The sequence below is a fragment of the Monopterus albus genome, unplaced genomic scaffold (genome assembly GCF_001952655.1).
Source record: "Monopterus albus unplaced genomic scaffold, M_albus_1.0 scaffold12.1, whole genome shotgun sequence".
Classification (NCBI taxonomy): Eukaryota; Metazoa; Chordata; class Actinopteri; order Synbranchiformes; family Synbranchidae; genus Monopterus; species Monopterus albus.
Window position 1 is genome coordinate 1332959 of NW_018127892.1, and position 15061 is coordinate 1348019.

At 41.8% G+C, this 15061-nt stretch overlaps 1 protein-coding gene across 2 annotated transcripts in view; it reads left to right on the plus strand.

Annotated features, from left to right (window-relative positions):
* Positions 1-560: 560 nt before the first annotated feature.
* sema4c (sema domain, immunoglobulin domain (Ig), transmembrane domain (TM) and short cytoplasmic domain, (semaphorin) 4C) overlaps positions 561-15061 on the plus strand; it is a 94163-nt gene continuing 79662 nt past the window's right edge. For both annotated transcript variants that reach the window (XM_020590500.1, XM_020590501.1), the window contains exon 1: positions 561-2627. The gene's annotated coding sequence lies outside the window, so the exon portion shown is untranslated. The remainder of the gene's footprint in view (positions 2628-15061) is intronic.

The window sequence follows — 15061 nt, forward strand, 5'->3', positions numbered from 1 at the left end:
ATGTCCTGCTTTGGGCCTCTCTGCTCAGGATTATTTTTTCTTATATAGCCTTTTTTTTAAAGACTGCTGTTGTTCATTCAGAATAAAACATCATTATAATGTAAGTTAACCTAAAATGTATAATTTTCTTGAGTTTATGTTGAAGCATCCTCAAAGGAGACCTCCCAGCATGCACCAGTAAACAAAATGATGGACATAAGTCTCATTTTACGTGTTACTGCCTTGTTCCTGGTGTTGTCTCCCCTGCTTCCATGATGATATTATTTGTATATAGTAAGTTATTACATGGGTAACCCATTGAATTTTGAACATTAAATTCTGCTTACAAATCACAAGTAGCACTACCCAGCCTATGAAAACAACTGTAAATCTCCTGTGGCTTCAAATTGCTCTTGATTAACAAGGCAAACCATAGCAATGCGAAAATACAGCCCTTCACTCTTGTAATGGGAATGATGTATTACAGTTAAAGATCCTCTCCAGACATGTTTTAAGACACATAAATATACTTGGGCTTTATTCATAAAAAGTGAATTACCCTGTTAAAAATTCTTTAATTCTCCTCCTTCTCCCTCATTGAAAATCCAGAATTAATGATCATGAAATTATCATTCATTGCAAATGTTTAAGTGCTGAAGTTTCCACATCACAACACTGTTACATACTGGACACTGATTGGCTTCCGTACCAGTTTTGACATCATTAAATCTGCTTGGAAGTATGTAAGTTAACTTAAACTCAAATTTAAGGTGAGCACAGAGAAATGTTTCCCTCAGCAGATGTATGTGAAACAAGTGAAGTCATAATAATCATAGTAATTATGACAATGCATTTCTGAGGGGCGAAAACCTTTTTGTGCTGTTGCAGCTTTTACCAGTAAAAGATCTCAGTACTTTTCCACCTGCCTTTATATCATATATTTGGACTCTTCTGTCGCAGCTGAACATTTATCACATTAGCAGAAGAAAAGGAGAACTTTGTTTTGAGAACAAATAAACATATGTCATCAAAATGGGTGGAGGTGCAGTGGTTAAGCACTTTTGCTCCACAGCAAGAAGGTTCTAGGTTCGAGCCCTGGCCCAACCCATGCCTGAGTGGGTTCTCTCTGGGTACTCTGGATTCCTCCCACAGTCCATAGACATGCAGCTTAGGTTGATTGGCGACTCTAAATTGCCCGTAGGAGTGACAGACAATTCAGACATGTCCGCAACTGCGCATATGCATCAACACATACCTATGTAGTGAAGGGATTTATGGGTAAGCGTTGATGATGGGTGCAGACAGTCTGATGCGCACACCTCCCAAATCTCAACTACACTTTGTGTGAAGCTGCATGTCTTGCACACTGATTGCTTGATCTGACTGTGCGCTGACCGAGACAGGATAAGCAGGACAGATAATGGATGGATGGATGTCATCAAAACAAACAGAACCCGACTGTTGTCAACAGGATGCTTCAGACCACAAAAACATAACTTTTATAAAATCAGATTGCTAATCTTTTGCTGAGAGAAAGAAAAAATGAATCGAATACACCAGAAGCAATAACAGTTTCATATGAAAAGAGCTCAAAGACTCAAAACAGATTAATTTTACTCTGTGGTCAGATGAGTGCAATAATTGCTGCATCAATGCTGCACTGATCTCCTGTGGAACATGTTCTGCGCCACAGAGAGAGAACAACAGTCAGACTCAGCCACAGAGCAGATTTAGAGTCAATACCTTGCTCACTGGCACTAAAGCAGGACAGGAAGTGGAGGTGAATCCCATTAAGTCTCACATGGTCTTTTTAACTGTCAGGCCATTTGGCTGGGGGAGCCCATAAAAAAGGAACTTCTGAGTGGCTCAGGTCAGACCACAGGCTGGGGAGCAGTGTGGCCAAAACAGACCTTCACTTTCCACACAATGAAACGGTCCTAATCAAACTGCTGCAGACCCCTGTGTGTTGGGGCCCTTGTTCGGAGAGTCTAATGGTGTGCTCGTGTGTCTTTCTTGAAATCCTCCCAGGTCCCTGCTGTGATGCGTACCGCAGAAGTAGGCTGGGGGCGCACACACGCTGCAGCGCCACGCACCACGCTCACACTCCCATCATTTCCAGTGGAGACTGGCACAGAGACGCAGCGCCACGACCACACCGATGTGACTGGTACGGACTGCTGAAACTTCTGCGCAGAGACACAAAGGGGCGGATAGATCCATCTAGCTCGTCCCAGATAGTGGATTAAATTCACGCTTCCTTTGCTTTCTTTCCTTTTCCCCCCCCATTTTCTCCTCCTCCTCCTCCCGTGGTTTCGTGTTACAAAGCCTTGGGAGGGAGTTGCGCGTAGATCCAGTTCCTCTGTGTAGAAACTGAATGACAGGATCATTTGGCTTGATTTGCCTTATAGTCCAAACATTTCAAAGAATAGAGGAAACAAGAGGAGAGAAGATAGGAACCGCTGGTGAATTCATCAGAAATTGATGAGGACATGGAATAATTTAGAACTCACATTCAAAAACAAATCCGAGATAACGGAGAAAGCAGAGAGAGGAGAGACGCGGATACTGGAGCTGTCGTCAAAGACAGAGAGGAAAGCACAGGGCGCGTTGCCTGTAATCATCACCACCGTCATCATAATAATAATAAGGTAAGTTTCTAGCCATTATTTATCATTGGTGGTTGCGGTGCGGTGAGGTGGCTGGATTAAAAGTAGACGAAGGAAGCAGACGTAGAAAAGACCCTGATTCGGAGTCTCTGGATCTCCAACTGTTGCCATGAAGCCCCCTTTCGTGGAAACAGGACGCCTTCAGATACACTGTGTTGTCTAAACAGAGCATTTAGGTGCTGGAAGCTGGGGCTCGCTGCGATGCAACTTTATCTCCATTTCGCGCAGTGTTAACACAGCGCACTGCGGTCAGAAGCAGTTGGAAGGGAATCAATTCCGGGGGTTCACTGCCGTCTGTGTCCCTCCACTATACTGCTCCAAAATCACGGTCCAGTAATGCAGTTGTGCTCATCTGTACAATACCAAACGGATGATACAGCGTTTGTGCGCTAACACGCCTGGATTATTTCTATGTAGAACAAGTAAAAATCCCTTCATTATTTTTCATGCTGTATCTGCCTGTGGTGCCTTATGATGACTTTTAGGCACCTTTCTCCGCCTGATGGTGTCTCTTCTATGGCATCTAAATATTATTTCAGCAGTGTTCCCAACTTACTTTGCGACTATTGTTGTCCGCTTGACAGAGAAGTTATGGCCAATTACAAAGTATTGTGCGCATGAACAGATGCATGATTTTAGAGCAGCATCCTCCTGCAGCATATGATTTTACTAGTTCGTTTACTTATTGCAGATATAGGTGTCATGTGTAATACTCCCGCTTCACTTCCCCTAATATAAAACAGTGGATCATTTGAATTGCTGCCTCTGTTTCCCTCTTGCTCGGCAGACAATCAAACCTTAAGCACTTCTGGTGACAATAATCCACTGACTTGTGATATTACTTGAGGGCTTTTTCTCTTTATTTGCTTCTTGAATTATTATTCATATTACTATTATTAGCCTTAAGACTTAAGTATTAGCTACAGATGACTGATTATTGTAATTACTGAGGAGGAGGAAGGGGCAGGCGTCCACACTGGACAGTGAGCAAGGGTTTGTTTAAAAAGGTGGTGGTTTAGGAGGAGGGGGGGGGGGGGGGGGGAAGGGTTTTTTTTAAACAAGCTGGATGGTGCCAGTGTGAGTTAACTAACAGACAGTGTGAGGGGAGTACAAAATGAAAGCAGTAAGGGTGGTGGGTGAAGTTAGTGGAGTCATGTTATTGCCATGTGGGATGGAGGCGGTAGGGCGGATGACATTATATGCATGTGCACGAGGATCCACTTTCTGCTGTGATATTTGTGTATTTCTCTCATAAAGTTTGTCAAAGGCTTTCATTTTCATAAGGTTGGTAGGCGGGTAGTTGGGAACGTGTGTAATTTGTGTATGTCACTGTGTCATTTGCAAAGATTAATGAAAGTAATATACCGGTACAATTCAGTGTTAGCACTGAGTCGTAAATTGACATTTGCAGTGCAGTGGGATGGAGCAGAGGATAATCCTATTGAAATTCAGTTTACTCACCTTTTCATTTGTCAAATCAAGTTTCCAGACCTTTAAGACTACACATATTCCCTGTTATAAATAGACAGAGAAGATTATACAAGACTGCGGCAGGTTGCACGAACACATGTTTGAAACCCAGTTTGGTTGTTTGAATGGTTCCTCCTGACATCTGCATTATTCCTAGTCTGGAAGAAAAAGCCCAGAAAATCCAGTTTAATCCATGGCAGATGCAACAAAGACACACACCCAGTGCAGTGCTCTGACCCCAGATGTTAATGCCTCCATTGAGAGAGCCTGCATACATGACCTCTTCATTGTCGGAGAGACAATAAACTCCACATCCTGACGGCCAGCCTCCTTCCCATCTTCGCTCACACAATCCTCATGGTCCTCGCACACATAATTAAATGTCACACAGTCAGACAAACAAAGAACCACTTGCATGAGTTCAGTCAGAGACTAGTGCAGGTTCACACACTTTAAATAGATTCACTAGACATTTTACTGTGCCATTTGAGGACAAGTCTGACAGATGTGGAATTTCTTCTATCTGTTAGTTATATCTTGTGTTTGAGGAGTTCATGTCACCTGTGGCCGGTGTACATGTGTTCCATAATGCTGCAAGTAACAATTATTTTATTGTTCTCCATTGGTAGATTAATTGTTTTGTCAATATATTGTCAGAAAATAGAGAAAATTGGCCAAGATTACATCTTAAATCTTATTTCGATCAACTCACACCTAAACTCGATATTTTGTTAAATTTATTATCCTATAATACAAAGAAAAGCTGCAGATCCCTTGGTTCTCAAACAAGGAATCACTTATCAAAATAGCAGCAGATAGATTTTCTGATGAAATAGGTAATGGACCACTCTCTTCAGCTCCTTTTGACTGCCTGTGTCAGTGTGTGTACTGGTGTACTGTAGGGTATGTGATAGAAACTGGGTGTTTTGACACCAAAGGGCCAACACTGCATCAGAGCCATTACATCATCAAACCAGATGTCTTCTGTGTGTGTGTGTGTGTGTGTGTGTGTGTGTTTAATTGTCGTCTCTCTGTCACATGCATCATGTCAATGCAACAGACCCTGTAGCCCACATGGCAAGCAGCTGAATGCACAGTAGACCCCTGTGATAACGAGATCATTTCTGATTGTGTAACTGAAACAGCTCACATACAGGAATGTGCACAAAGGCTACTCAACTGATTCATGCTGGCTGTGGTGTTGTGAGTGCATGGATCCAAATTTGCTGACAAATTTGCTGATGTTTTAGATGGTGGGAGAGGATTTCTTTTCAAATCTGCTGAGCTACAGTTGATGTGCCAACTTCCCACATGAGCCCCCCCCCCCTCCAGAAAACACAGAACAGTTTGTTTCACACTGTGTGCTGAATTCACATCTCAAATCTTGTTTTACTTCTTCACAGTCCGCGTGTTTGTTTCTGGAGGTGAGCAGCAGGAGGCAGGGCCGGACTGGACAGGCTAATGGTCAGTGGGGCTTGGCAGGGTGCAAGGATAGAGTGATATAGTCCATCACTTTGTATGAACCTGCAATATTATTGCTGTTGGTTCAACATTTACTTGTGTTTACTTGATAATGATCATCACTTTTACTGGCTAAGTATGTTACACACACGGAATTTGTCTTCGGTACAGAACTGAGGCAGCCACTGTAGCGCCAACTCACAGATACATATACACCGTTGGCGGCGCTGTCCCTACTGACCTGGCCAGCAGGTCACTTGGATATCTGGACATGTGGACTGGGGAGAATGGGAATTGAACCGCCGACCTTCCGGTTGGGGGATGACCACTCTACCTCCACAGCCGCCCCTACTTGTATGTGTTTAAGAGAAGCTGTTTGCACAGCTGCATCCTAAAAATGACACCGTGACACCGGAATGTGAAGTCTGGCTCACTAAATCAACTTCACACACACACATCCATGCAAACATGACTTCATTTCAGTTTTTTTAGGTGTTATAAAAGTTAGTTCCAAAAACCAATAATCGTATTCTTTTTGTAAATAGATGTCGCGTCTTTGCTCTTACTGAAGATGATAGATCTCAAGGCTGTAAGGTTGTTTCATTAACTTCCACAAGCTTCTGTTTTGAAAATGTTTTTGAGATTTTAGGCGTTATCTCAGAAGAAAATCACCCTGTAATTCTTTGTGCTGTAATTCAGTGAGAAAGAAAAATGCACTGCAAACAAAACACAAGCAAATAGAGACATGCTGCAAGTAGTACAGAGTGCAAAAAAAAGTGAGTTACACGTTATATGTTTTCATCTGGGGGACATTAAAAACTGACAAACACGCCAGGAAGTGAGATTAGCTAAAGTTGTCCTCCTGTCAGTGTTGTCACAAAGTAAGCTACCAGTGTTAGCTTTAGCCTTTAGCACTTATGCTATGACTTTGATATTACTGAAGATGCTGGCTATTACAGATTGCATTAACCTTTTGCTTTTTACTAGCATGTTATTCAGGTTCTAGTGCCAGTTAATGAAATGCCACAAAAGAGAATGATCTTCCAGTTATTTGTTTTCAGCATCCTTCTGGAACTGTCTCACTGGCTCCTGCAGTTATGTAATTGTCAATTTAACCACTTTTGTTTTCATTGTGCAGTGCATTGTGGGAAACAGTGTGCATAAACAGCACACTCAGAAACTACAGCACTGTTTAGTATGCATAATGAAGTCAATTGTCACTTTTCTAGCGATAACACAAAACATAAAAAAACTGTTCAGAATTAGCATGTGACAGCTTATGACTTAAGTGTTTCTGTGTTTCATTTTGTTTGCTGTTTTTGCAGAGAGTGTCTTTACGCTGGCTTTGTGTCACAAAATTTGTGATCGTGTTTCCCAATTTGCACATGCTATTTTTACATGCAACATTTCTTCTACAGTAAATGCAAAATATGTATTGTCAGTGTGTGAAGATGTTTCTACATGTGCTTGTGTTTCTCTGTTTACAGAGACCTAGGCTCTTCTGGCTCACTGGTTTACAGAAATGATTCTGATGTCTTCAAGTAGATGCAGCCATAATTTATTGACGTTAAAATGCTACAGATGGCACTGTTAATATAGAGTATAAACAGTGCACAAGCCAGAGTGTACATACACACACCACACTGCTCATGCTCCAGCCACTTCTCAGCGACTTTAAGGCCTGCTGAGAAGTTTCCGTCAGGCACTGAGGATGGATCCAGAGGGTTTTGGGAGCAGCTGTGATTGCAGTTGTTCTGACATGATAAGCTTTTGCTCTTCTGTGACTTAGTTTTCCCTCTGAGCTCTCTTGCTCTCATCCTCTGTCGCTCACTCACTTATATATCTTTTTCCTCTTCTTCTTGCTCATTGATTTCGGCTCACTTCGAGTAGGATGAGGTCATTTTTGCACTGCCAAAGTGTAAGTACTGGCCACTTATATACTGTAGCACAACATACTCTATGAGTGTATATTCAGCTTATTGTGAATGATAACTATGCTAGGATAGAGGAAAGCAGTATTATCTTTCTGATGGTTATAGTGCAAGTCCCCAGAAAATCCAGAGAGCAGCCATTATGAATCTTTTGCTCATTTCAATTTAGTAAAATTTGATTGAAATCTTACTGGCATTGTTGTCAGAAATTGTCATTATTGCCAAAATGCAATATTCTCGGACTGTAGAACAGAAAACAGTAATGAATATTTGTCACTCCCTATGAATGATGTAGGCCCCCTTTGGCACAGTCAATAAATAAATAAGCCCTGAGGAGGGAGAAGTGTTTCCAGGAAAGGCAGAGTGGTGGAAAATCCAATATGGTGCATATTGACATTCCTGAAGGCAAAACTGTGGAGCAAATATAGCTGGATGCACCAAATCTTTTCAGTCTTGCAAGGTGGAAGTTTTGTTTATCAAAGCTTTTCATTCTGACCTGTAATTTCTGCCGTCAGGCTGATCAGTGTAATTGTAAAAGCGTCAGAATGCAGTGGTGAGAGGCATCTCTCAAATGTAATTACTGTTGTTTGAAACAAATGAAAAGATAATCCTTAGCTCCCCACCGTGACATAAATGTTTGTGCTTCTCTTCATAACAACAAATTCTATGTCCGCCGTTATGAGTCTCATCAAGATGGAGGCCTTTAGAAGAAGCTTGGTGGAGCTGCTCTGGGTGGCTCTGGGCCTCTGTATTAGACTGGAGGTGGAGGAGAGCCCTGACCTGCTTGTTTGTTACCAGCTGACCACTATTGGCCATCTGCTGCCCGCCAGCCTTGCTCTCTTGTACTGTCTCTGTCTCTCGCTACAATACCACTCTCTTCCCACCCCCCATTTTTCCTTCGGGTGTTTATTTGTGCATTTGTCTATGTATCAATAATTGAGTTTCCAGCCAAGTTTTATGCAAACAGGACATAAACAGTTAGAAAGGTTAAATTGATTTAACTGTAGATCAGTAAAAACAGTGTCACAAAAAGTGATGACAACACTATTTCAGCAAATAGTCTTCACTGCCTGACAACCTCAGGAATCTAGATGGTCAATGCACCAAGTAATAGAAAAAAAACAACATTTCTTAAATAAATCATACAACTACAAATAGTCATGTGTATGGTTATAATGCATTCATTATTGAGCAGTAGAGGTACCAGGCTAGCTGCTTCCCCCTGTTTCCAGTCTTTACGCTAAGCTAAGTTAAGCGAATGCTGGATGTCGCCTTACATTGAACAGACAGATGCAGTATTGCTCATCTGTCAATCAAGTGAACATAAAAAGAATAGATGGCAACTATTTTGAATTAAGTTGTTTTGGTGGTATTAGTCAGACAAACCAAGACTTTTGAAGTTTTGACAGGTATTCACTACTTTCAGTCAATTTAGAGACCAAAGGAATAAAATACTCTGCAGATTAATCAGCCATGAATACAGTATATTCATTAGTTGCAGCCTTATGTTGAACTGCTCCTTTAAAAGATATCTAATGTGCTAATTAGCGAACTTTAAGCTGTACTGGTAGGTGGATTTTGTCATCTTTATACAGAGCCAGCCAGATTTCCCCCACTCGTACTGCCAAGCTACAGTAGCCATTGTCTGGCTCCAGCTTCATAGACATGAGAGTGGGAATGATCTTCTCATCTGACTTTTGGCATGAAAGTGAACACGTTTATTTCCCACAATGCTGAGCCATTCTGTTAATGAGTTGTCACTGCAGCAGTGTAATGTTTACTATTAGATCATTAAAGATTCTAGTATTTACATTTACATTTTTAGTCATGCAGTTTGTTTTCCAGTCTTCTATTTGATTCAGAGACAAGCTCAGGGACAGGACTATTCATTATTTTTGATACTTGTGCAGTAATTTCTTCTTTAGATATCAGCTGGGCTAATCTTTCCTTTTTTGTCTCGTTTCTGGAGTCTGCCTGTGCTCGGCCGTGGTTGAAACTGTAAAGCTGTGTTGGGGAGCGATAGTGCTCGGCCAGAAGCCTTGTCAGCAAGCCAACTGTGTTTTGGGGCCACTGCACAAGTTATTTAATATGTCTTCTAAGGCTCTTGACGCGCCTGTTCATCGGCTGCTTGTTGTTTTGTTTGTTCCAACTCAGCAGATGTTTTCTGGCTCAGTTGTCCGCTCTGTGTTTTGCGTACAGAGGACTGCTGGAATTGTTCTCGTTTTTTTATTCTGGTTTTAGTGACAAAGCGTCAAAGCTGTTTGGACCCAGTGCGAATGTGGAAGTTCCTGTTGTTTACTGTCAGTGCTAACATTGCTATATGCTACTGCCTATGTATGTGTGTACTTTGCATAGAGTATATCCTTGTGCATATTCAGATTTTCTTGTTGCTGTTTTCAGCATTGTCTCTGGGATAGGTTATGGAATTGTGTATGGATTTAGCCGCAAAAGATAGTAAACAGAAAAATAGGAGACAGTGGGGGGGGGGGCACAGAGAAAAGCACACCCCTGCCCTCCTCATCCCCCTGCTAACCAGAGCATGGTAGTTTGTTTTTATGACAGCCTTTTTTGGCATTGTTCTGGTCTGGTAGAGCTCACCCTCCCCACCGTGGGACTGGCTATTAGTCGGCAGGAAGTGCCTGGAGCACACAGCTTGAACACACACACACACACACACACACACACACACATACAGTATCGGACACTCTAGCATGCACAGCCCCTCCCAAGCTATTGCCCCACACTCACAAATAAAGTTTTGAAAGAACAATAAAAAGTTGCCCCACGGCTTATAGGTTGGTAAGCTGCAGCTTATCCAGGAAGGAGCTGCAGCCGGGCTAATGGCCTCTCTTCAGGGTAGGCTCTACTGAAGGGCCCATGCAGGCTTATCAGCAGCAGGAGGACCCCTACATAGCTGCTCTCTGAAAGCTCCACTGAGCTAGTGTGTGGGAGTAGCTAAGCTTTTGTAGCTGTAACTCAGAGATACCCTGCTTATGGCCTGTTGTGCTTGTCTAGTATTATCTTGGCCTGTAGGAAAGTCAAAGTTAGTTGTTAGCCTCTCTTAAAAATGTAGATGCTTATCCAGTGTAGCACCTAAATGGAAATTCAAAGTTAACTCACCATTGCACTTCTTAGTTTAATCTCCTGTCAAGCCTGTCAAGTCCTACTATGAAGTCAATGGAACCATTTACTGTTGAAAAATCAATGATAGAGTAGTGTAACCTTTACTACTAAGCAAGTACTTCTTTCTAGTACCGTGGGGCTCTTTTGGCAAGTGTGAAGAGGATGGCAGACAATGTGTGAGACACTTTAAATATCTCCACAGCTGCGGTGTATTTCTTTTCCTTTATTGGAGCTGTCTCGCTAAACAGCCGGCATGATTCGCTGAAAATGATTTAGAGTGTGATGAAGAGATATCTTGCCCCCTAACTGACAAATCAGATTTTGCCTCATGGATCCCAGTGATGACTCCAACATACTGCACTGTGTGCCAATGAGTCACTGCTCCTTTTCTTCATTTGTAGTGAATGAAGACCTCATACAGCTGCTAATGCTACTGCAGTGAGGTAACTTGTCACTGTTACTGTTGCTTTTTTATGAAAGATGTCTTACAGCCACTGTTTGTCTTGAATGAAAAGCAAACACAGGCTGTACAGTGTCACGCATGCATCTCCTAAACCCGCTTCTGTTTGTGTTGACGATGTCACCTCCCCACCTACTCATTTGCTTTCCATATTGCCTGTGATAGATGCAATGAGATGCTGCAGACAACAAGACTTCTACAGTAAATACTTGATGTAATGAGGAGCTCCTTTACAGCCAGTAGAAACCGTGCGGTGGTGTCACTACACTGATGGTTTCATGGTAAAAAGCGATGCTTTCCTTCACTTCCTCTTGCATGCACAGTCTGTCTGCACACTGGGAGCTGCCCTCCCTTCAGGCCACCAAGCAGATCTGCCAAAGCAGTTAGGAGTTAACCCTTTGATGAACGCCCAGTTATTTTTGGTGGTCTTCTTAACTAAAACAAATTCAATTGTTTTGATTTTTAGCCATGTAATGTTATTGATTATTTATTACCTTGTAGGCCCTTTAAAGTTTCAGGTTTATACTCCACTGTACATGCTACCTGGATGTTTTTTAAAATGATCACAGTACTCAAAAAATAGTACTAGCACTCCATGAAGGTTTTACATAGTGAAAGCTCCTGACGGGTGCTACACTGGATTGTAAAAAGTTAACTGCTTTATTCAGGGGTACCATAACACTTTTGGGAGTTATAAGCTGAATTTATGCTTGTATGCTACAAGGTTACAGTGTAGCTATGGAGCATACACACTTAGGTTCTCCTCTAACCAGTGGAGACTGTCTTTTTGTTTTTAGTCAAACTAATACACACATCTCAACTGCTAAACCTTCTGCTCCCTGTGAATGACACTCTGTTGCAGTGAATAAATAAACATACACAAGGTAACTACTTGGAAATAACCTGATTCACTAATCATATACAGCAAAATAGAAGTTACTTGACTGTCCAGTTCTACATGTATGTGTGCAGCGTAAAAATGCTGCATCTATACAAGGGCTTTTGTTAACAATTTATATCCAGTAAAAATCTAGCTTTCCTCACTTGGTGGAGTCCCACCACACATCTTTGCTTACTTTGAGGGGTTTCCATTGAATCACTGGTGGCTTATCTCTTAGTGCTACAGTAGTTCTGGTTAGCGCTCTCACCTCAAGTCCAGCAGTAGGTGGTCCTTTGAGCCCAGCTCTATCAGCAGCTGCAGCCATAATAGTTTTGTTGTTGAGGTGCTGGTCTGGCTTGTGTGCTAGTGAGGGGGTGAAAGAGAGAGACAGGGTTTGTGTTTGCCCCTTCACCCACCCCTATCCTGCTGCAGGCTCACCTTTGACCTCCGGCTGGCTCCCGCTGCTCTTTTCCAGTCCGCTGCTCTCTGCATGATGTCTGACTGTCGTGATAGAGGCATGGAAAGAGAAAGAGAAAAAGCAAAAGCACAACATGGGATGCTCACTGAGATGAGGTCACAATAATATGACAGAAAAGAGATTTAAAAAAAAAAAAGGAGAATAACAGATTTAGAAGAATACATGGCTGGCGAAAGGGAAAAAAAACATATGTGTTGCCAGGTCTGGTCCACACCCAGAGAGACAGAGAGGTTGGAAAGCAAAAAAAACAAACAAAAAAAGCTAGCCCAGACAGAACAACCCTGAGAAACCGAGATAAGAGGTGACCAGCAGTAAACAATTACACCATCAGTTTCCAACCTGGCTTTCACCTTTTTTTTCTCACTCTTTCTTTCAGTCTTTCTCATCTTTTGCTTTGGTGGCATTCACTCCCATGCTCTGTTTTCCTCTTTAATCCCCACTGCTGTGCTCCCCGTGTAGTTTTGTAATAGACCTCTCCACAAGTAGCCTGTTACACACACACTCACACAAGCAATATGCACATATAATCCATTATGTTCTGGCAACTACAATCACACACATTCATTCTTTCCAAGAGCATTTTGTCAAGCACTGCATAATTTCCAGTGTACTATACTTGAGCATTATAATTTTATACTTCATGATACACCTATTCTACTTATATTTAAGTGGGAAATATTACATTGAAATTAATCCTCTATTTATCTGGCAGGTGTATTTACAAAACACGGTATAAAAAGTAGAGCAAATGGTCAGCCGTGACCAGCAATGACATTAATACACAGCTCACACGTTGTGCAATAAGAAGAATCCAATAATATAGCAATAATGTTTCAAGCTCTGCGGCAGTGACAGTTAGACATGTTGTTGACTGTTTGTGAAGTGAAATAATGGGTTAAATTTGTAAAACATTAGGGACAAAATCCTTGTTTCAGTCATAACATGCAAAAATGCATTAAACTTCAAGAAGAGATACATCATGACAGTTGCATGTAGTTTGTTTGTTTTGTGTTTTTTGCCAGCAGCAATAAACCTACACATGAATACCAGAATGAACATATCCTGCAGACTCTGAATACGTTTTAAGGACTTATGATTATAGCTATCAACTGAAAAAGTCTCTGAATCCTTTAGAAGAATGTTTCTTGTACTACTTTACTACTTTCACACACTGTCTCTCTCACAGGCTTTCAACTACACACTCCAGCAAACATGGAAGGCCACGTGCATTTTCCCAGGCCCACACACCTGTGCGAACACATTCACATATTGCTTGCCACACATACAGTACACATTTGCACACCTTCATACACTCACACTCACTTAAACTCACACAGTGGCATATGGGACAGTTTATCTCACAGAGTTATTTTTTTATTCTTTGTACCTATTAGGCAGTATTTTTCTAGGAATACCAGGGAGGAGGGAAAGGAAAAAACTTTATTAGGATTTTTTTTTTTGCCTGGTGTTAGATGAGCCACAAAGAATGTGCACATACACACACACACACATTCAGAGGAACATACAAACTCCGAGCCCCCCTGTGCTTTTAGGCTTCCAAAAATCAATAACATGTCTATTTCAAAAGGGTCCAAAAACTAATGGAAAGAGACAGTGAGCGAGCAAGAGAGGGGTGCTGATGAGCCCCAGCAACACAACAGGATTACTCTCTGTGTCCTGCTTCTCTGCTGATTGTGCTTTTTCTTCTCTTCTTCCTCATAGATAAATAGATAGATAGATAGAAAAACAGGACTTGTGTCAAATTGAAGGGACTGAGTTAAATTGCCATTCCTATTTAAAATTCACCGTTCGTCCATCCTCCATCCCTCTGTCCTTCCAGCCCTCTATCCATCCTGTCCTCTCATATCTCTGTGGCTGAACAGCTCTGATGTGAGTACCAGGATTAAATTCATCAAATTTGTATTTCGCTCCCTCTGGGAGAGGGCCGTGCTTTTTAATTAATTGATTTTGAAATTAACTTAGCTGCCGTGTGTGTCGGCATTTGTGTGTGTGTCTACATGGGTAACTGGGTCTGTGTGTGCTTATGGTGGTTTGTGCTTTTCTTTCTTTTCATAATGCTTAGCTAGGAAACTGGGGTGGGGTTGTAAGTTTTTCTGAGTGTGTGCCTGTATTTGTGTGATTGTGTCTGCCTTTGTGATTATCTACTGTCAGAGAAGCCAAAGAAAAGGATGATGCTAAAGCTGAATCAGAAGTGTTAGAAGGACAATCTGGGGGTTTGCAAGGAGCCATAGACTGTATATGCTGCCACCACATGACCCCCTATCAGACTGCAAATTGCAACTGTTGCTGTTTGGTTGTTGTATGAATTGCTGACAAGATGGGGAATAGTGAGGTGAGGAAAAGTACCAAGAATGCTGAAAAGGCACTGAAAAATCATATCTACTCATTGCTCATTATCAAAGTCTTGACTAATAATGGTGCAGTAGGATGTCATGACCTGATATACCCGGGGCTTAAGGTCAGGTTTGGAAACATTAAGGCCGCACTGACAAGCCTTTTGGATACGTTTTGAAATCTGCAATGTCATCTGAAGTCCATATAAAAGCAGAGAAAAAGTATAAAACTTGAAGCTAATCCCAATGAGAGCTTCTT